Source organism: Taudactylus pleione, unplaced genomic scaffold (assembly GCF_031769625.1).
Source record: "Taudactylus pleione unplaced genomic scaffold, aTauple2 ptg000316l, whole genome shotgun sequence".
Lineage (NCBI taxonomy): Eukaryota > Metazoa > Chordata > Amphibia > Anura > Myobatrachidae > Taudactylus > Taudactylus pleione.
In genome coordinates, this window is record NW_028284717.1 from 11719743 (window position 1) to 11740907 (window position 21165).

Consider the following 21165-nt stretch of genomic DNA (forward strand, 5'->3'; position numbering starts at 1 on the left):
CTGAACGAGAGAGCAAAACATACGCTCGTTTATTTGATAAAAACGCCCCCTGGCCGCTCGCACCATACGTCATGTCCGCTATTTATTAGATTAATCGAGTACATCGTACAGCGTATGAACTGCTCGCTATTCTTGTGGTTGGTTTTTTCAACCGCTATTTTGCGAGCAGTTCTGAGTTAAAAAAAACCAAGTGATGTGGTCAATGACGCTGCTGTATTAATTATGCACTCCCTTAAAACGCCCGTTTTGACCTTTAAGCACGCCTGCGTTCGGATCTCCACTCCCCATTTTCAAGCACCTTCCCCTGTTACCACCCACATACGCCTCATTCTGTCACTCAAAATAGCAGGAACTCGCTATATAGCGTACAAATGATTTTCGGCCGCACTGACTGGTTCGCGCATGCGTACTAAAAACCGTACGCATGTGCAGATGTGCGAACATCGCTCGGAACGAGCGTACTGCCGATAGCGAGTGGCTCTGAATGAGGGCCATAATTTGTTTGCAAATAACTTGTATAGTTTAAGCTATTCACAGCTAAAAGACATCTACCTAGAAATAGCACTGATCAACACTTAATTCTCTGGTGCTTGGCTCTTTGCAATATACTTTGGTCCACATGTACATATACAGTCGTGATTGATTCTGAGTTGGGAGCAAAGCTAAAAAAAAAAAAAAAGCAAGTAACTTTGCACATTGGCAAAACAATTTTGCAGTGCAGGCGGGGCAGCAGATATAAAAATGCAGAGAAGTTTAGATTTGAGAGGGATGAGTTGTAGCTTAAATCCAGTGGCGGATTTTACCTAGGGGCTGCAAGGCTGCTGTCCCCCCCGCCCCCCAGTAATATTTGCTACTTCAGTGAGTCAGTTGCAGCCCGTCACTGCACTAGCTACACTGTGACTGGGGGTGGCTTCCCACCTGCCAGTCACGCAAAGGACGGGCAGCCCCAGGGACTGCCAGTCCAGGCTGTGATTAGCAGAGTCAGGGCCGGATTAAGGTCTGTGGGGGCCCCTGGGCAACAAACTGGTGGGGGCCCCTATCAATAAAATTATCAAAGTAATATATTGGCGATGTTACAAAAAAAAGTATAATGTCTTTGTGTGTATATCTATATATATATATCCAGGGCCGTAGCTAGGGTAGTGCAGCCAGTGCCATCGCACAGGGCACCGCAGGGCAGGGGGCGCTGTTTGGGCCTATCAAATTCTGTTTATTATCATTCTTGCTTGTAGCTTCCTCTTATTTCATCCCCAGCATCTCCTGGCCTCTCCTATCTCTTCCCTGGCCCTTCCCCATGACGCCATGGCCCTTTTTTGGGTGCATTATGTCCCTTTGAAAAATGAGGGGGGCGCCAATGCTCTTTCTGGCACAGGGCACCAAAAAGTCTAGTTACGGCTCTGTATATATCTATATTTATATATATATACATATATATATCTATCTGTCTATATATATATATATATATATAGCCATATATATAAATAGCAATAGTCCGGCACTCTGAATCATAAAAATTTTACTTAGCTGGTTGCCCCCATTGTAGTAGAGAATATGTAGACCGTAGCGTGCGGCACTCCATGCATGAACAAAAGACCAAACAGGCAGCTTTCAGGTGTTAACGTTTCAATGCGTTACGGCATTTTCGTCAGAATGCCAGAATGCCATAACGCATTGAAACGTTAACACCTGAAAGCTGCCTGTTTGGTCTTTTGTTCATGCATGGAGTGCCGCACGCTACGATAGCCATATATATATATATTTGAACGTAAAATCCCAGTATACAGTACTACATTTTAAAGCAAATGCAATAAACACAATTCAAGTGCAAATATATATATATATATATATATATATGTGTGTGTATACACACATGAAGTATATATATATATATATATATATATATATAAGTTTGAAATGCAAATATAATATATATATATATATATATATATATATATACATACAGTAATGAAGTATGCAGTTTTCCCAATGCGTTTCGTCCTTTTAGGGACTTCATCTTATATATATACATACACATGCAGTATATGTGTGTGTGTGTGTGTGTATATATATATATATATATACATACTGTGCATGCAGTATATATATACATACACATGCAGTGTATATATATATATATATATATATATATATACACATGCAGTACGTATATTTATATATACAGTACATATATTTATATATACAGTATATATATATATATACAGTATATATATATACTGTATATATAAATATATGTACTGTATATATAAATATATGTACTGCATGTGTACATACACACACACATTTCTATACATGCACACAGACTCACTGCGCTCTACTCCAAGCCCGGTGAAACGCTGAGGCTGAGTTAGCAATCGGCATCCGAGCCAGCTGCTCTGCCTCACACCATCTCTATCAGACACGCACTGCAGGCAGCCTGGGCTCCAGTCACAGTCTCGCAAGATTTGGCATCATAATCTCACGAGACTGTAACTGCAGGGAAGCTCCTCGGCGGCTGCTGTAAGTGAAGAGCTGAGCTGCCGAGGACTGTAACGGAGACAGCTAAATGCTGTGCTCCATTTTTTTAGTTATTAGAGTACTGTGTGTGGGGGCCCCCTATGTGTGGGGGCCCCAGGACGACCGCCCCCTTTGCCCCCCCTATAATCCGGCCCTGAGCAGAGTGCGGCTTCCAGTGGAAGCCGCTGCTCTGTCTTTCGGGCAGCCCTACAGGGCTTCTCTGGGCTGCAACCAATGCCATCGCCGATTATTTGCAAGCGCCAAGACCCGGCCGGCCCCGCCCAGAGCAACAGAAGTGGCAAGCAAAAGCCGCCAGTACTTACACTGCATGCAAAATAAATTGTATCTGCACCTTTTGCATTGCAGCATGGTTTGTCTGAATCAGGGCCACTGTCCCGTAGTTCCACCTACGGGGCACAGTGTTTGGGGACTACTGCTCTGCTAGCAGGTAATAGATGCGTCACACAAACCGACTTTCTGGCTGGTTTCTACTGCCTGGCTGCTTATATTATGACTGCTGATGCAACAATGTTTATAAACCATGTCCTTTACCCTGCAATTTTTTGAACTGTAAAGCCGCATACACACTAGACGATGTGAGTGTATGCAGCGACATTCGTCAGCAGCGGGCTCGGCGGGGGTGCCGGCATCGGCAAGTGTATACACACATGCCGATGCCAACCAGCGACGAATCACGGCGGGGGGGGGGGGAGCGGGGCCATGTTGCATTCAGCAGCATGGCATTGTTCATGCTATCCCCAGATTGGGCTGCATGTACAGGAAACTGGGGATATCGACCCGTGGGAGCGTGCATCGTTGGTCGTTCGAACCATACACTCTAGACAATGTGAACGATATCGTTATCGTTCATATCATTCAGTTTTATTGTCTAGTGTGTATGCCCCTTAAGTCACTTGTTTATTGTCTTGTTCATTCTGTTTATGTACTATGTAAGGCGCTGTGGAACCCTTGTGGTGCCATATAAATAAAGGACAATAATGATAATTAATAATAACAATAAATGACGGTCATTAGAAGCACTGAAATGTAACCAGGTGCTTAATAACATTGCAGCATGACACAGGTAAAAACCCATAGGGCCTGATTCAGCAAGGATCGCTATTCTGCTAGAACACACGCACCGCAGTTGCTATTATTGGTGGTGAAATGCAAATGTGTGCAATCGCATTGTGATCACTGCTTACCATAAGGACGCCCACTTCCACTTCCACACATCTGTATACTTGGGCAACATAGTGAAATAATGGGTAGCATCGAGTAACATCTGATCCATACGCACAGTTCATGCAGGTCAGACCTCACTCAGGAATTGCTAACACCAGCACACGCTATGAGGCCTCAGGGTGCCTACGGTATTGCAGTGACTAATTTCTGCACGCCATTCCAACGCACTGGCACGCCTGCATTCGCCAGACCACCCCCCCGTCACCACCAACAAACGGCACTGCGCAATGCAAATTAATCGACAGATTGCGTGTGTCTTTGCTACTGCGATCCTTGCTGAATCAGGCCCTTAGCACCGTGATTTTTATTTTCACATCAGTATTTTAACGCTTACATCAGATGTAGTAAGTCAGGAGTAATTCATTTTACATATATTTATGTGTACACTGTAGCAATATACTGCAGGAGACTGCCAAGCCAGTCACAAACCCTGGACACAGCTGTGTCCACATACATCTATACATCTAGCCTTCTTGTGTGTTAAACAGCCCTTCTAGTCGCGCCATGTCGCGGCGTGACATGGTAGCACCAAGCATCTTTCATGCAACTTTTTCCCATAAACTTTGTCTTATTTGCAAAGCGATGCAAATAGGTTGCACAAGCAGTTCATGCTGATTAAAATGGGTTGCCGTCAGGAAGCTGACGGTCGATATGCCGACCGCCGACTTCCCGATTGTGCAGTCCCGACAGGGGACTAATGATAGGCGTCGAAATCCCGACGCCTATCATTATCCCTATGCCGGGAGCCCGATGGCCGGCATGCCGAACGAAGGTAAGCTGGGCGGCAGGCGCGGAGAGCCGCGGGGTAGGGGGGGGTTAGTTAAGGGGCTCCCGGGGGGGACTTAGGGTTAGGCACCACCCTGGGAGGGTTAGAGTTAGGCTAGGGGAAGGGGGGTTAGGGTTAGACACCCCTGAGGGAGGTTAGACTTAGGCACCCCCCTAGGAAACTTAGGTTTAGGCTAATGGGAGGGGGGGTTAGGTTTAGGCACTTACAGGGGGGGTTAAGGTTAGGCACCCCTAAGGGAGGGTTAGGGTGAGGTTTAGTAATAATAAAAAAACTTACCTGTCGGGATCTTCTCTTGCCGGTCTTCCGGCGTCGGGATTTGAACCGCCGGACATGCGTCATACCAATCCCATTAAAATTATATGCAGCATGCCTATATCATGTATATGACTGCGGCTGTAGCTGCCTGCAAAATGCTACGTTACAGTGTCACAGCCGCTTCCTGGTTGCCAGATAAAGGGACCGTGGATGGTCGGCGTTGCCTCCCACTGATCGCTGCTCTCTGTGCGGCGGCACTGGTCGCCTAAAGCTAATTACTGCCCTGATGTACATTTATCATAGGGATGGGAGTTCTTGCTGCATCCAGCATGTGGTCAATGTGGCTGACTGGACTGTAACTCATACTTACCTACATTGCTTGGCAGCTTTCCGGGAGCAGCAGGAGGGGACCTGCTGCTCTCCTCTTTGGGGGGCGGGGCCAGACAATAGACGGCATTAGGCCCCACCCCCTTTACAGAAAACCCCCGTGATTCGCGGGTCCGTGAGGAGGGGGTGGGGCTAAATGATGTGATTTGCCTAATTTAGCCCCGCCCATTCCCGACGGGCCCGATAATTTCAGGTAAAATCTCCCCATCCTGCCCACTTCACTAGGAAGTGGGCGGGATGCGGGAGATATGCCTACTCTTCTGGGATCGCGGGGGGTTCCCAGAAAAATCGTGAGCCTCCCGCGATTCCCAGGAGAGTAGGCATGTATGCTGTAACTAAAATGCTATTGTTTTATGTTTAAATGGTTCATATTGAGGAATTTTAACTTGCAGAATTTCCCCGATCCCTAGACTAATCACCAATCATCGATGCCCGTTAATCGGCGGTTTTGATCACCAATTGGCAACAGAGGATCGCGGAATTGAGGTGCTGATGTATAGGCCCCTTTACACATACCCATGTTTGGAGGTGATCTGCCACTCTACATAATAACAGCTTACCCAGCTTGTGCAGGGGCTACTGACAGGACTGGATGACAGACAGACAGGATTGAGGCCCAGACTCACTAACAGGACAGTCAGAAACACAAGCAGGATTGAGGGACAGGCACACTGACAGTGCTAGAAGACAGGCTCACAGGTCAGATAGACACACTGACAGTGCAAATCTGTGTGTGTCAATAACAGGAATCATATTTTACCTCATGTTAAATTGGGCAGAACATGATTTTTCATTAAACTAATGTAAACTTATAACAACTACTTACTAATTTCTACGATCATTTCTCCTGAGACTGCTGTATCACACCTGAACCAGACCCTAGAAATAGCCCTTGATGAAGTGGCTTCAGCTACCCATCACACTCCACATAGACTTAGACGTCATCCATGGCATTCTAAAGTAACAAGACACCTACAAAAACTCTCACGTAAGATAGAACATCAGTGGCGTGAATCTCGTACTCCAAGTGACTTCCTCACATAGAAGACTATCTACCACTCTTATCTTAATGCTGTGGACACTGCCAAACAAACATATTTCCAATCCTCACCTCTGCCCAAGCAACTTTTTAATACATTAAAATCACTTCTTACCCCTCCCTCACCCAACCCACCTGCTACTATTAGTGCACAAGATCTTGCTTCCTACAGATGTGCCCACATACATCTATCCTCCGTGCGCTCAGTGTGACTAGGTAGTGCCGGGCATCTTTTTGTGAGTCTTTTTACCTTCAAATGCGTCTTATTTGCACAACGATGCGACTAGATAGCACAAGCAGCTTCTGCTGATTAAAATGATATCAGCATGCCTATGTTCTCTGGGGGTCATTCAGACCCACTCGCGAGCGCAGGACGCTCGCAAGCGGGTCGATGGTTCCAAATTGCGCATGCGCACGATGGAGGGAGCTCCGTCGTGCGCATGCGTGAGACCCGAATAACGACGGCCAAGCCGTCGTTATGGGTCTCGCACCAACGGGGGCGTGCTGTCGATGGTGAGTGACAGCACGCCCCCTTTGGTGGGCGTGCCGGGGGGCGTGGCTGCCAGACGGAGGCGTTCCGATGGGAACGCCTACCGTCTGAGTCCGGCCCCACTGACATCACTAGTGATGTCAGTGGGAGTGATTTTGGCTCTGATAGAGCCAAAATCACTCCAGGGCTTGCGGTCACCGAGACCCTACTGCTGGTAACCCACAGCTATGCGAGCGTCCATGAGGCCGCTCCAAGTTGAGGGAGGAGGGCCCTGATTCAGAGCGAGCGCTCTGGTCAGAGCGTCCGGCTCTGAATCAGGCCCTCTGTACGTCTGCAGTTGTATCTGCATGTGAAACACTACATTACAGTGTTACAGCCACTGACACTGTAATGTAGCTTTTCGCATGCAGATAAACTCGCACTCGCTCACAGAACATAGGCATGCTGCATATCATTTTAATCAGCAGAAGCTGCTTGTGCTATCCAGTTGCATCATTGTGCGAATAAGACGCATTTGAAAGTAAACATACTCACAAAAAGACGCTTGGCGCTACCGAGTAACGCCACAGCATGGCGCGACTAGAAGGGCTGTTTAACGAGCAAGGAGGCTCGACGCATGTGGACCAATCTGTATTTCAAGGACAAGATTGATGATATCCTAAATAAAATGGAGGGCTCTTCCTCGGGCAGTGACCTGCTCAATTCCCTACCTGAACCCACTGGCAATTTCTCTTCATTTGACCCCACAATTGAAGATGAACTATCTACACTCATCTCATCCTCCTACTCCACTACCTCTCCTCTTGATCCTATACCCTCACAAATCAGTAAAGATCTGTCTCCTGTGCTGAAAATCTGTAATCTCTCTTTCTATACTGGTATCTTTCCATCACTGTTCAAGCATGCAGTATCACTCCCAAATCTTACTATCCTCCCCAGATTTGTCACCATCTGTGCTGGTCCGTGTCACTGAATGTCTTTCTGCCATTTCATCTGGGATGGCATCGCGACAACTCAAACTTAATGGGCCAAATGTAATAGGGTGAGAGTTTAGAAAATGTGAGAGTTTAGCAGTAAACTCTCACATTGGTTGAGTTTTATCTTCAAAATAGGAAAACATCTGAATGAGATTTTAAATAGTGAGAGTTTTTTAAGTCTAAAAAAACATGCAAGTTCGCTCTGTTACTTTGTTTTTGGACTCTATTACATTGGCAAAGTTTAAAAAGTGTCAGAAACTCTCACTTTTCTAACCTCTCACCCTATTACATTTGGCCCAATATATCCAAAACATTATAATTCCACTGGCCAATAGTAGTTACCAAGCTGGTATCTCTATCATTTTTGAGAACTCGACAATCAACCCCACCCCACAAGCCTGCTGCCTAGGTGTCATCCTTGACTCTGAACTGTCCTTTATTCCCCACATTCAATCTGTCTCAAAATCATGTTACATACATCTGAAAAACATAACCAAAATTCGACCATATCTTACACAATACACCGCAAAAAACTCCATGCACTCATTATTTCCTGCATTGACAAGTCTCCTTACTGGTCTTCCGAAAAACAGACTCTTGCCGCTATAATTCATTTTGAATGCAGCTGCGAGGCTGATCTTTCTCGCCAAACGTTCATTGTCTGCTGATCCGCTCTGTCAGTCCCTCCATTGGTTACCGGTCTACCGCATTCATATAAAATACTTGTACTTACACATGAAGCTATTAACCAAACCACACCAACATACATCTCTTCACTTATCTCAAAATATCTTCCAACCCGACATCTCCGCTCTGCACATAGATCTGCGTCTCTCATCCACACGCATTACTTGCTCCCATTCATAGTTACAGGACTTTCTTTCGGGCTGCACCCACTCTGCAGGTTTTTAGAATTGCCCATAGCAACCAATCAGATTGTAGCTATTATCTTCCAGAAAGTGCTATATAAATGTTAAGTAGAATCTGATTGGTTTCTATGGGCAACATCTCCACTTCTAAAAACCTGCACTTTAGTAAATATATACCCCTAAGACTTTCCGCTAGTCTCCAAACATTCAAGTGTTCCTGAAAACTCACCTCTTCAGACAAGCTTATCAGATTCCAGAACTGCCCACATAACCTTCATAGCTTCCCTATGTAATTACATCCCTCCTTACAGTCCACGCATAACCTCACATTCTTTCTTTCTTCTCTTTCACATCCTCCTAACACTAGGCCAACTTTCCTGTGTGACTGGATCTCACCAATAACCTCTGCAATCTGGCTGTTACAACCCAATTTTGTTCTATTAATGTTGTTTCCAATTGTAAAGCGCAACAGAATAGGCTGCGCTGTATAAGAAACTGTTAATAAATAAATTAAAGGTGGAATTTGACATTATAATTTGTAGGATGGAAAATTGAGGATATGGGGTAGAATTACTAAAGCTTCTAAATTTGAAAAGTTGTTGCGTTGCCTATAGCTACCAATCCAATTTTGTCTGTCATTTTCTAGCATGCAATAGAGAAATGATAGCTAGGGGTCAATTTACTAAGATTTGAGTTTGGTCGAGATTGCAATCTTGGGTGAGTTTAGGCATTTTTTTCAACTCGCAAATTTACTAAAGACATACTCGGGTGTATCTATATACCCCAGCTTTCACGGAATCCATCCTTATAAACTGAACACCGGAACCACGCAATTCTCACAAAAGAGCTGTAAACATTTTTTTTTCTGTTTATTCATTATTATTATTATTACATACATAATATTCACAGCGCTGTATTTTAATTGTTATACTTGGGTGAGTTTGGGAGAGATTTCTCTCTTTCCGCTGAAAAACTCGGGTGAGATTGCAAACTCGAATAAACTCACCATCGGCCAAACTCGAAAGTACTTTTCATGAAAGAGATACAACTCGGGAATTACTAATAAACGAGATTACAATTTCAGGTGTAATTGTAGCACACTCGCAGCTAAATTGAAGTTTCAAATAGACCACCTCCTGATTTGTGAGTTTGGCAGAAACATACACAGATCAGTGGAAACACTGTCTAAAGGGTTAATATTAAAAAAAAATGATGTAGGGTCCCCCCCAAAAAGCATAACCAGCTCATAAGCACAACCTGCTCTGGCAGTCCTGGTTCCTAAAAATATGGGATAAAAACAAGTAGGGTTACCCCGTATTTTAGGAACCAGCACTAGGCTGCTGAGCCTGTCATGGTTTTAAAAATAGGGGTGAAAAAAAAAACCAGCACCGGAATCAAATATGGCCGGGGGTGTAATGCCACAGCCAGGGGACCCTATCACCGGGTCACCCCAGCCAAAGCATTATCACCCCAAGCAGGCCAGCCCAAGCCGGGGATCTCAGTGGAGGTGGGGAGCCCCCCTCTTCCGAGCATCACGGGGTTGGTCTGCAGCCTGGGGCTCTTCCCCGCACCCCTGGGCTGTGGGTACGGGGGTAATGGTAGTGTAAATAGTAAGAAACTGTTATTTTTTTACCGTGGAACTACAGGTGCCAGCATGCCTGCCATTTGGCACTTGTGGAACTACAAGTGCCAGCAGGCGGCCGCCACCCGTACTCCTACTGTAAAAAAATTGTAAAAAAAAAACACAGTACACACACACCGTAAAAAGTATACACATAACTGCTGCCAAGTGATCTTTCCCTTTCTCCAGTAGAATTCCAATGGGAGCACCTATGAACAAAGAACCTATACTCACCTCCGCTGGTCTTCATAGTATCCCCGGTAAGTAACAGGCACAGCAGACTGTAGCCGTCTATGTGATGTCTCATAGATGGCTACCCGGCTTCTGACGGGACACCCCACGTGTAAACTAGGGGTGTGCACCGGCCACTTTTCGTGTTTTGGTTTTGGATCTGGATCTTTCTTCGTGTTTTGGATCTGGATTGGTTTTGCCAAAACCACCCTTCCGTGTTTTGGGTTCTGGGTTTTGTGTTTTGGATCTGTATTTTTTTGAAAAAAAGCATAAAAACAGCTAAAATCACAGAATTTGTAGGTTTTTCTGCTCCTATGCTATTATTAACCTCAATAACCTTAATTTCCACTCATTTCCAGTCTATTCTGAACACCTCACACCTCACAATAGTGTTTTTATGTCCAAAAGGTTGCACCGAGGTAGCTGGATGATTATGCTAAGTGACACGAGTGGGCGGCACAAACACATGACCCATCTAGGCGTGATACTGCAGTGGCAGACAGGATGGCAGTTTGAAAAACTAGGCCCCAAACTGTACATAATGCAAAGAAAAAAAAGAGGTGCAAGATGGAATTGTCCTTGGGCCCTCCCACCCACCCTTATGTTGTATAAACAGGACATGCACACTTTAACAAACCAATCATTTCAGCGCCAGGGTCTGCCACACGACTGTGGCTGAAATGATTGGTTCGATTGGGCCCCCACAAAACAAGCTGGCAATTAATCTGTCCCTGCACAAACTGGCTCTACGGAGGCAAGATGTCATCCTCATCCACCGATTCCTCACCCTCTTCAGTGTGTACATCCTCATCCTCACAAGTATTAACTCGTCCCCACTTGAATCCACCACCACAGGTCCCTCTGTTCGTTCTGGAGGCTGGTCTCCCTGGAAGAGCTGATAATTCATTTTGATGAACATCATCTTCTCCACATTCTGTGGAAGCAACCTCCTACGCCTTCGCTGACAAGGTTCCTGGCTGCACTAAACACTCTTTCGGAGTACACACTGGAGGGGGGGCAACTCAGGTAAAATAGAGCCAGTTTGTACAGGGGCCTCCAAATTGCCTCTTTTTCCAGCCAGTCCAGGTATGGACTGTCTGACATGCCTACTTGGATGCTGTCACCGATGTAATCCTCCACCATTCTGTCAATGGTGACAGTATCATATGCAGTGACAGTAGACATGTCAGAAATTGTTGCCAGGTCCTTCAGTCCGGACCAGATGTCCAAACTTGGTCCTGCCTGCCCTGCATCACTGCCAGCGGGTTGCTTAGGATACCTAAGTTTTTTCCTGGCAGCCCCAGTTGCGGGAGAAAATGAAGAAGGAGCTGTTGACGTGTCACGTTCCGCTTCAGCTCACAGTGTGTTCACCAGCAGGTCTTTGCACCTCTGTAGGCTTGTGTCGGCCGGAAAGAGAGACACCACATAGGCTTTAAACCTAGGATTGAGCACGGTGGCCAAAATGTAGTGGTCTGATTTCAACAGATTGACCACCCTGGAATCCTGGCAAAGCGAATGAAGGGCTTCATCCACAAGTCCCACATGCCGAGCGGAATCGCTCTGTCTTAGCTCCTCCTTCACTTTCTCCAGCTGCTTCTGCAAAAGCCTGATGAGGGGAATGACCTGACTCAAGCTGGCAGTGTCTGAACTGACTTCACGTGTGGCAAGTTCGAAGGGCTGGAGAACCTTGCACAACACGGAAATCATTCTCCACTGCGCTTGAGTCAGGTGCATACCCCCTCCTTTGCCTATGTCATAGGTGGATGTATAGGCTTGAATGGCCTTTTGCTGCTCCTCCATCCTCTGAAGCATATAGAGGGTTGAGTTCCACCGCGTCACAACCTCTTGCTTCAGGTGATGGCGGGGCAGGTTCAAGAGTGTTTGCTGGCGCTCCAGTCTTCGGCACGCAGTCGCTGAATGGCGAAAGTGGCCAGAAATTTTTCGGGACACCCAAAGCGTCTCCTGCACGCCCCTGTCGCTTTTCAGAAAATTCTGCACCACCAAGTTTATTGTGTGAGCAAAACATGGGACGTGCTGGAATTTGCCCAGATGTAATGCCCGCACAATATTGGTGGCGTTGTCAGATATCACAAATCCCCAGGAGAGTCTAAGTGGGGTAAGCCACTGGGCGATGATTTCCCTCAGTTTCTCTAAGAGGTTGTCGGCGGTGTGCCTCTTACTGAAACCGGTGATTCACAGCGTAGCCTGCCTTGGAACGAGCTGGCGTTTCTGAGATGCTGCGACTGGTGACGCTGCTGCTGTTGCTGCGTAAGGTGATACATCTACCCAGTGGGCTGTCACAGTCATATAGTCCTTAGTCTGCCCTGTTCCACTTGTCCACATGTCCGTGGTTAAGTGGACATTGGGTACAACGGCATTTTTCAGGACACTGAGGACACTTTTTCTGACGTTTCTGTACAGTCTCGGTATCGCCTGCCTAGTGAAGTGGAATCTAGACGGGATTTGGAACCGGGGACACACTACCTCCATCAATTGTCTAAATCCCACTGCACTAATGGCGGATACCGGACGCACGTCTAACACCAACATAGCAGTCAAGGCCTCAGTTATACGTTTTGCTTCAGGATGACTGCTGTCGTACTTCATCCTCCTCGCTAAGGACTGTTGGAGGGTCAATTGTTTAGTAAAAGTAGTGGTGTTCCTACTTCCTCTCTGGGATGATGAACGACTCCCAGCAGCAGCAACAGCAGCAGCAGCGGCAGCAGGAGGCGTAGCAATGCAGGATCCTCCGGAGGAATCCCGGATAGGAGAGTCAGTCATGCCAGTGACATGGCCTGCAAGACTACTTTCGATCCTGACTAAGGAGGAAATTGACGAGGAGGGAGTTGACGGTGTGGTTTGCAGGCGCTTGGATACAACAGGACAATGGGATTTAGGTGTCCCTGGACTGCTTACGGTCTTAGCCAAAGTTTCTGAACTTGACAGTAACTTATTATGAACGCGCTGCAGGTGCCGTATAAGGGAGGATGTTCCTAGGTGGTTAACGTCCCTACCCCTACTTATTCCACCTTTACATAAGGTACATATGGCAAGACAGTTGTTGTCCGGATTTGGATAGAAATATTGCCAGACCAAAGAGGTGGAATGTTTGGTCTTCTGCCCAGGCATGACCGTGATGGGCTTTTTCATCCCACGGACAACAACTGTCTCCCCCGGAGCCTGATTTAAACAAACCACATCACCATCAGAATCCTCCTCGCCAACTTCCTCCTCAGCGCCAGCTACACCAGTATCCTCATCCTGTTATACTTCAACAGTGACATCTTCAATTTGCATATCAGCAAGTGGACTGTGGGTGCTCCTTTCAGCACTTGCAGGGGGCGTGCAAATGGTGGAAAGAGCCATCTCTTCCCGTCCAGTGCTGGGAAGGTCAGGCATCGCAACCACCACCACACTTGGACTCTCCTTGGGGATTTGTGATATCTTCTTAGAAAGCACAGTTCTTCGCTGTGCTTTTGCCAGCTTAACTCTTTTGATTTTTTTAGTGGGAGGAGGGCTTCCATCGTCATGTGAAGCTGAACCACTAGTCATGAACATACTAGGGATCGACCTTAGCTGTTCCTTGCCACTCCGTGTCGTAAATGGCATATTGGCAAGTTTACGTTTCTCTTCAGCTGATTTAAATGTTTTTTTCAAGGTCATTTTCCTGAACTTTGTCATTTGGGATTGTATGTGCCCTCTATTATGACATTGGGCATCGGCCTTGGCAGACGACGTTGATGGCATGTTATCGTCTATGTCATGACTAGTAGCAGCCGCTTCAGCACTAGGAGGAAGTGGTTCTTGATCTTTCTCTATTTTATTTTTATCGGAGAAAGTTTGGTCCTCCATTTATGTTATATCGATTTGATATATACGTGCGGCTAAACACAGAAAATATTTTTTTATTTTTGTTGGAGAGTAGTGCACTTTGTGGGTTACACCAGCCTTTAAGAAATGAGCCAGCCGGCTCTTTACTTATGGGACACAGGCACACGCTTGGCACTGCTCCTTTGTTGATGCACGTGCGGCTACTGCGCACACAATTCACAAACACAGAAAATAATTTTTTTTTTGGTTTGGACTGGAGTGTACTTTGGGGGTTACAGCACCCTTTAACGGTCAAGCCAGCCGGCCCTTTTCTTATGACACAGGCGCACGCCTGGCACTACTTTGTTGATGCACGTGCGGCTACTGCGCACACAATTCACAAACACAGAAAATATTTTTTTTTTTTGGTTTGGACTGGAGTGTACTTTGGGGGTTACAGCCCCCTTTAACGGTCAAGCCAGCCGGCCCTTTACTTATGACACAGGCGCACGCTTGGCACTACTTTGTTGATGCACGTGCGGCTACTGTGCACACAATTCACAAACACAGAAAATTATTTTTTTTTTGGTTTGGACTGGAGTGTACTTTGGGGGTTACAGCACCCTTTAACGGTCAAGCCAGCCGGCCTTTTACTTATGACACAGGCGCACGCTTGGCACTACTTTGTTGATGCATGTGCGGCTACTGTGCACACAATTCACAAACACAGAAAATAATTTTTTTTTTGGTTTGGACTGGAGTGTACTTTGGGGGTTACAGCACCCTTTAACGGTCAAGCCAGCCGGCCCTTTACTTATGACACAGGCGCACGCTTGGCACTACTTTGTTGATGCACGTGCGGCTACTGTGCACACAATTCACAAACACAGAAAATAATTTTTTTTTTGGTTTGGACTGGAGTGAACTTTGGGGGTTACAGCACCCTTTAACGGTCAAGCCAGCCGGCCCTTTACTTATGACACAGGCGCACGCTTGGCACTACTTTGTTGATGCACGTGCGGCTACTGTGCACACAATTCACAAACACAGAAAATAATTTTTTTTTTGGTTTGGACTGGAGTGAACTTTGGGGGTTACAGCACCCTTTAACGGTCAAGCCAGCCGGCCCTTTACTTATGACACAGGCGCACGCTTGGCACTACTTTGTTGATGCACGTGCGGCTACTGCGCACACAATTCACAAACACACAAAAAATATTATTTTTTTAGCACTTGGGGGGAGCACCCCTGATGGACAGAGCACCCCCTGGACAACACTACAGCACCCCTTTAGGACTGGGACACTGCACAGGACTTTGGAGTGGACACAGCCCCTATGGAGAACTGACTGCACAACACAGTCCAGCCAGCCCCTATGGACTTTGAAGTAGTGGACACAGCCCCTATTAAAAACAGCAGCACAGCACAACACAGCCAGCCCCTATGGACTTTGAAGTAGTGGACAACAGCAGCACAGCGCAGCACAGCACAACACTACTCTGCACTACACTACACTACACTACACAGCCCAGCCAGCCCTAACTCCCACCCTCCCTCTTCACTGTCCACAGCCGAGTGAGAAAATGGCGCCGACGCGGGTACCTTATATAGGTTCCAAAACCCGCGAGACTCGGAAGGCGGGATGATGACGTTTTGCCTCGATTTCAGATCCGAGTCAGGCGGGAAAAGTCGAGCCTGACTCGGATCTGCCTCGGATCGGGGGGGCTCGGGGGGTTCGGATTTCAGAAATCCGAACCCGCTCACCCCTAGTGTAAACTGTCAGAAGCCGGACCCGCTCTACAATTAGCGGCCGCTGATTGGCTGGCTGGTCCGGCTTCTGACAGTTTTACACGTGGGGTGTCCCGTCAGAAGCCGGGTAGCCATCCATGTGACAACACATAGACGTCTACAGTCTGCTGTTCTAGGGACTTACCGGGGATGCTATGAGACCAGCGGAGGTGAGTATAGGTAGAGACGTCCACTACCGCTTTCTCACCTCCATAAGACCTCATAATCCTGCGTATCCATCGGTAACATCGGACCCTCACGCAGAATTACAGCAGATCTGACCTGTCTCAGAAATTGCAATTCTTGCCACACGCAGTAAGTACTCAAACTGCGTATGCCGTCGCAGTGGCTAATTTATGCACCCCCATGTAACTGCGTTCAAACGTCTGCGTTTCTCCAACCACTCCCTAGTCACCACCTCCAAACGCTGACGTCCCGTCACTCACTCTGCAATGACTTTCTGTCTGCATGCGTAGTAGCAATGCTATCGCAATCCTAACCTGCGCACGCACACTGTGATGCATACGCATGTTCAGTATGCACCATCGGCCGATCTGCGTACGCTGTTGCAATTGCGAACAGTGATGAATCAGGCCCAGTGTTTGGTAACAACGGCATATGCACCTGGGTTATGCCAGACAAACATCACAGACAGTTGTCTCTTCTGTATAAGAGGATGTAGCAGGTTCTGTGTAAATAATTTATTTTATGTACTACAAACGTGTTTTCTATTAGGCATCTGTGAACCTGCTACAACCTCTCTTATACAGTAGAGACAACTGCCCGTCTCGCGTATGTAAAAAAGAAAAAGAGAGAGAACATATTGCTTACACACTATCACAAAAGGAAAATCAATGGAGATTGCACCAATCAGTGTCAGTGGGGCTTATCACAGGGTTGGGTACGGGATGCCGGCATTCGAGATCCTGGCGGTTAGAATTCCAACGCCGGCATCCTGACAGGGTTAGGATATCGACACTTGTCGGTCAGTATCCTAGCTCTCCCCCTCTCCCTCAGCCTCACTCCACGTGGCCTAAACCTAACATCCCCCCCTAGTGCCTACGCCTAACCTCCCGCACCCTAAACCCAACCCTCCCCCCTTAGTGCCTAACGCTAACCCTCCCCCTAGTGCCAACCCTAATCCTCCCCCTAACCCCAGTATTTACTGTTGGGATGCCGGCACCAGGATTCTGACAGGTGTCAGGATTCCGGCGCTGGCATTCTAAGCGCCAGCTTCCCGACTGTCGGTATTTTGACTGGATCCCGTATCCCAAGCAGCTCCCTAGTACTGACGACTGTCATCACCATCATCTTCCATATTTGCACTTATTCCTGACCACCAGCAAATAATATGACTTTCCAAGGCTTATATGCGTCTTTATCCTGGTTTGCATGTATTCACAATTGTGCAAACCAGCCTTTACTGCGCAGGGCCCACATTAGAACACCCCATCCCTTACCTTTCCACCCATCCAGGCGCAGGCATGCATGAGTGGCAGAATTGCGCAAATCTGCATGGCCACATAAGTACGGATAAGCAAATGAATGTAAATGGGGCTGATTCTGAGTCAGACGCTATCCGTAAACTTGGCATTTCTAGGTGGTAACTGGACAGCGACCATGTGAACGCATTGACCTGTTCAATCTCATGGTAGTGTTGTGGGCATGCAAGATGACTTTTGTTGACACCTGTTTCAGATTAATCTTTTGCACATGATGCATGGGGTAAGTACAAATCCAGATATAAATGAGTAAGCTTTTGTATAGATTGGTTGAAAGGCACAGGGCTCCTTTTACTAGTAATGACGGTGGTGGCTTCATTGGGCGGGATAGGCTTCCACCAAAGACGTACAGATTTTTAGTGTACACGGGTGGACTATTGCGTTAGCATAAGGAAGGTAGTAGGCTGCGTCCGAATCAGACCCATTATGTACATAATCTAAAGTAAATGGTATTGCACACCTAATGCATCAATCAGAATTTGGATGCACTAGCTGACTCTGCCTCAATAGTATTTTATTATGTATCTTCTGTCGATGATACTGTCTACGCGATAATACACATGGTGCATACAAATAGGCTTCTCTCAGTGTCTACCAAGCAGCTATTTTATTGCTCGGTGGTTGGCATATGTCATCATCCAAACACAAGTCTTTGCAATTATAGCAAATTGAAGGTCATATGTTAATAAAGGTGTTAAAATAAGCAAAACGCCCTGCTTTGTTGTACTAGAAATATTGAGATGAATGGCAGCGAAGCATCGTCTAGACGGCAAATTATTCCTCAGCCATCCCGAGAGAAACACCAAGGACTTGTTTTCCATGGTAAATATAAAATGTTTTGTTCATTCAACAGATCCATTTGTATAGATAATGACATCAGTAAATGAAATCTAATCACCTTGTACGGCACTCAGTAGGACGAAGAGCCTAGAGCACCTTTCCACAAGGTTAACACGATCATTCTTGAGAGTTAAACAATTTCATAGATGGAATTTGCAACACTTCAATTCACTGTGCGCTTTTATTAGGATATACACGCACAACTTCTGGTCTAGCACAATTCTGACTCTTTCTGTATAAATAATGTAGCAATTTACCTATATGAAGTTATTTTATTAAAAGTTGCTGAGGATAACTGTTCCATAAATTAACCCCTTCAGTGCGGATGATGAGTGGGACGCGTACGATGACTCCCACTGGTCACCTGCTTCAAGGGGAGGGGCCCACGGAGTAATAAATAAATCACCCGACAATCAGTGAGGACTTTGGGGCAAACCTTGCAGCTGGGATTACTGGTACTAACATTACAAAAATAAAACAATGAATGAAAACATGGGGGAAGGGACTTTAAGCCCCACTACTGTATCTCAACAATGCTGGCACAAACAAAGATGAGGGCATCCTTGTTTTAATAGGGGGAGTCCCTGCATTCAAGATAGTTGCCTCCATTAAAGTTATTACCTGTGATTACCGGGGAAAAACCTCTTCATTATAGGAAAATCATGGAGTCTAGTGATGGGATAAGATCTCTACATTTGAAAGAGGGGGGGGGTTCCCTCGTTTAGATGACGGTCCCCTTGTACTTGCTATCTGGTGATAACCTGAGATGGCAATAATTAGTAACAAAATCATTATCATTTTCAAGTGCAGATGTTTTTTAATGAAAATCTACATGTAGAATCCTGTTGGTTGCAAACAAGGAATGGTGGATTAATGTTGGAGCAAGTACGTCCTCTATTAAACGTCCTATTGTCTGATGTCAGCCTACATTTCTACACCAGCTGAATAGGGGAAACAACATCTACAATAAAGACAAAGAGTCATATTGGCAGGGAAAAGGATCAGCTTTATTTAATTATATATTGAAACGAGAGAAAAGGTCAGCCATAACATTAAAAGCACCAGCTTAAGATAGCATAGGTCCCCCACGTGATGCCAAAACAGCTCTGACCTATTGAGGCATGGACTCCACAAAACCTCTGAAGGTGTCCTGTCGTATCTGGCACTAAGACGTTAGCTGCAAATCCTTTAAGTCCTGTAAATTGTGAGGTGGGGGCCTGCATGGTTTGGACTTGTTTTTCCAGCACATCCCACAGATGCTTGATCGGATTGAAATCTGGCGAGTTTGGTGACCAAGTCAATACCTTGAACCTTTTATCATGTTCCTCAAACATTTTTCTGAACAATTTTTTGCAGTGTGACATTTCATATTATCCTGCTGAAAGAATCCACTGCCATCAGGGAATACTTTTGACATGATGGGGTGTACTTGGCCTGCAACAATGTTTATGTAGGTGGTACTGTATGTGTCAAAGTAACATCCATATAAATGTCAGGATCTAAGGTTTCCCATCAGAACATTGCTTAGAGCATCACACTCACACTGGCTCCAACGGCTTACCTTCTCATAGTGCATCTCTTCCTCAGGTAAACAACACACATGCACCCGGCCGTCCACATCATGTAAAACAAAACATGAATTATAAGATACTCCCACACCTGTGTAGAAATACAATACCTCCCTGACACCTGTAGTAACACTTTACCCTCACACCTGTAGTAATTTATTCCCCTCCCCCACCTCTGGAGTAACACATTGTACCCACTCACCCCCGTAGTAACACATTCCCCTCCCTTGCCCGTGTTGTAACACATTCAACATTCCTCTCCTGCACCTGTGTTTAATATACAATTCCTCACTCACAGCTGTATTAACACTCACTCACACCTGTAGTACACTTATTGCCCTCCCTCACCTCTGGAGTAACATATTCCCCTCCCTCACCTCTGAAGTAACACATTACCCCCACTCACCCTTGTAGTAACACATTCCCCTTCCTCGCCTGTGTTATAACACATTCCCTTCCTTCACCCCGTAGTAACACATTTGCATTCCCCTCCCTCATCTGCACTCATTGCAGCCTGTTCATCCAGCTGGGTTAAAACCTCAGTGCCACCATCAAAATCTTGAGGTCCTCATACATGCAGGAAAAAATTTGGAAGGCACTCCCCATTTCAACAGATAAAAAGTATGTTCTTTATTATACACATACCACCAGTGTAACAGTAGAATTTTCGGCATTTTGGTCTCATGTCAGACCTTTGTCAAGGCAGCACAACTCCATAAGGAGTCCATTCAGTATTGCAATTCACCAATAGATATAAAAAACCCTTATAACTCTAATTCAGAGGTTCTCAGGACCCCACACAGTTCATGTTTTCCAGGTCTCCTGGCAGGTGCACAGGTGTATTCATGACTCACTGACACATTTTAAACGATCCACAGGTGGAGCTAATTATTTCACTTGTGATTCTGTGAGGAGACCTGGAAAACGTGACCTGTTTGGGGTCACAAGGACAGAGTTTGAGAACCTGTGCTCTAATTGAAATAACCACACGGACAACAAGTGCTTGGATTAAAAGGTCACAGCTTTTATTAATTATGACCAAATTATATTTCTGAAGTGGCAAGACGCTACCAGATCAGCTCCAGCCAAATTAAATATACACAAGGTGAGGGACGACTAAAACGCCCCTCCTGAAGACACAACTGCGCTGCAAAGGACCCACCTCCCCTTGCTCTGGCACAGACTGAGCGCCCCCACAAAGAAGCGTCCAGGTCCCCCCGCATGAGTAGGACATCTGGCCTT

The 21165-nt window shown here is 46.2% G+C and overlaps 1 long non-coding RNA gene across 4 annotated transcripts in view; it reads left to right on the plus strand.

The window, feature by feature from the left end:
* LOC148510574 (uncharacterized) overlaps positions 1-21165 on the plus strand; it is a 487397-nt gene that overhangs the window by 139234 nt on the left and 326998 nt on the right. Inside the window, exon 1 of one of the 4 annotated variants that reach the window (XR_015869400.1) lies at positions 10398-10444. The exons of the other annotated variants lie outside the window; for them this stretch is intronic. This is a non-coding gene — a long non-coding RNA (uncharacterized LOC148510574). Of the gene's footprint in view, positions 1-10397; positions 10445-21165 lie in introns of those variants that run through there. 4 annotated transcript variants of the gene reach the window in all.